The following is a 2,742-nucleotide window of genomic DNA, read 5'->3' on the forward strand; positions in this document are numbered from 1 at the left end:
TTTTCACAATTGATGCCTATACTATGTTTGCCTGTTAAGTTATTTATTAATAACGTTTTAAAAGATGACTCAAAATTGAAATACGTAGGATTAACATTTCGATGATTATGACTTCTAATCATTGCAAAAAAATTTTCTAATGGATCTTGATTAAAATGATGTGTTTTCAAACTTTTTATTCCGGCTTTGTTTAGCATGGCCCATAATTTTTGAAAGCTTTTAATTGTTGTTATCCAATTATTTAAAGATGGAGTAGATACTGGTTTTCTAGTTTTTTTATCAATAAATTTAATATTTTTTAAGTGTTTAATAGCATCATATCAGAAAGAATGATGTGCACTATTCTTTGTAACAGCAATTTGCAGTGGTGTATTTGATTTAATCTCGTGTGCATTGACAGAATCAAACAATTTGTTGAAAAGATCCAAAATCTTCGCTGTTGCAAATCCTTCTTCCCGTGGAATTTTCAAAAACTGCCTAATGTTTGTAGTAATATAACCTTGAAAAAATTATAGATTTATATAGATGTATGTTTTATTAATTTGTTTTTATATTAATAATTATTAATATTAAATTAGAAATATCTAATAAGTTATACTAAATTATTTATATTAGTTAGTTTATTATTAAAACAACATTTTAAATTACCATCTATTCGGCTATTGTATTCAATAAATGTAGATAGAGTTGCACTAAAAACTTGGGCTGCCAGTTTCACCTTCATATTTTTTATCCTATTCCGTTTAATATGTAGATCTGTTAATTTCCTTAATTGACGATTGAGTGTATTAGTTGTCATATCTAGTTCATAAGCAGTTTCTATTACATTCCAAGTAGCAATTTCTTTCATATTAGATTTATTATCGTTGATCTCAATATCTCTCTGTAGAAAATTATTCCGTATTCCTTTTAACAAATGTGGAGGATCATATAAAATAATAATCTTTTGACCATCCAAAGTAATTGTGTCGTCTGTAAATATAATTTTGTGTTTATATTATTATACATGTGTTACATAATAATAATGTTATATATTACATTTTTACTTACCATATTGTTCTCCAGTTCTTAAACAATTGCTTCTTGTATCATTTAATAATTATTTTAGTGCTGATACATTTGATGCCCCTTGGTCGCATATTATGACAATAATAATAGTAAATCCTGCTTTCCTAACTTCATTAACAATTTCTTTAATGCATCGGATTGTACATTTTTAATTGAACTTTTACAAAAGTTATACGATACAGGTATTTTCCAACCTGTTCTTACACCTCTTAACATAAATACAAGTGCATGATTTGCTATTTCTTGTGTTCTTTTATTCCCTCTATCCTCAAATCCAATTATCTTGTCATTTGTTTGATCATACTGTAAATGGAGTTGTAACGACATTTCATCCCACATGAGGATACACAATTTATCAACGTCTTTCATTAATGGTTGTTGTTCAGAAAGATATGAAAATATTATTTTATTTTTACTTGCGTGTATAGGAACCTTTTCCAATAACCGCCTCAAAGTTCTACTATTAGGTAATGTAAACATTTGCTGTAGAAGTTTATATCCTGTATGAGATTCTTTATACAATGATGCCTGGTATCGGAATGAGCGAGAGGCCTGGGAAACATGGGCCGACTTTACCAGCGCCTTGCAACGACACTATCTGCCGCGGCGGTATCAAGCCAAGCTGATGCGCGAGATACAAAAGCAACGACAACAGCCCAACGAGGCATACGCTAAATACGCGACCACCCTGCTTACCATGATGCAGCGCGCCGGGGGTTTCACCCAGGCGGAAAAAGTGGACCGCCTGTACGAAAACCTGCAGGCGGAATACGAGCTGTACGTGCGCATGAACGACGCTACTGACCTTGCTGATCTAGCCGACCAGGCCGCCGAATTCGAGGATATCTCCAGGGCCCGGGAGAGTGAAGTTCGGATCAAGAGGAAAAAGGTCAACATCGCTACATCCGCCGATACCCGCTCTACGACCGCGCAATCGCTTGCTGGCGTTGCAAGCAACGCGGACACAGCCAGTTCGAGTGCAAAAAACCCGCGCGCAAATTCTGTTCACTATTATTATATTTCTTTGTAATAAATATTAAAAAATTGTAATCTTATAATTTATATTCTACAGACCCGCAACTTTTCTTTGATGCGTCTCCACCCACTCCCCCTCCCCACCCCCGCATCTTGACTGTCTGCCGTCAACAGTTGACAAACGGTAGCAGCGTCCGAGACACGCCAGCGCAACCACGAGGAGTCATTTAGTCACTGGTCACTAACTCGCTAAGTCGCTACTGACAATCATGCTCAGCGGAACGTGCCGAAAAAATGTAAGTAAAAACATACATTTTCTATAAAATAATCTGGCAAGTATTGAGTCACACACAATCCTTGCCAGATTATTTTAAAGAAATATCCAATCGCGCTTCTAAAGATGTTAGGCGCGTGTTTTTGTATCCTTTCGTGTAATGAATACTAAAGCTGACAAAAACACGTTCTAACATTTTATAAGGCATATTATCTGATAACGTAATATGATAAATTATATATATTTACAGATTTATAAATAAAATGTACAACTATTTACAGGTCAGGACGCAAGACGCAAGGAAAAAAAATAAAGAAGACGGAAAGAGATTTAGATGCTGAGTTAGATAAAGAAATACAGGAGAGAATGAGAGGAATAGAGATGAGAACGTGATAGAGAAAGGGGAAGAGACAGAGGAAGAGATA

The sequence above is a fragment of the Solenopsis invicta genome, chromosome 3, assembly GCF_016802725.1.
Source record: "Solenopsis invicta isolate M01_SB chromosome 3, UNIL_Sinv_3.0, whole genome shotgun sequence".
Classification (NCBI taxonomy): Eukaryota; Metazoa; Arthropoda; class Insecta; order Hymenoptera; family Formicidae; genus Solenopsis; species Solenopsis invicta.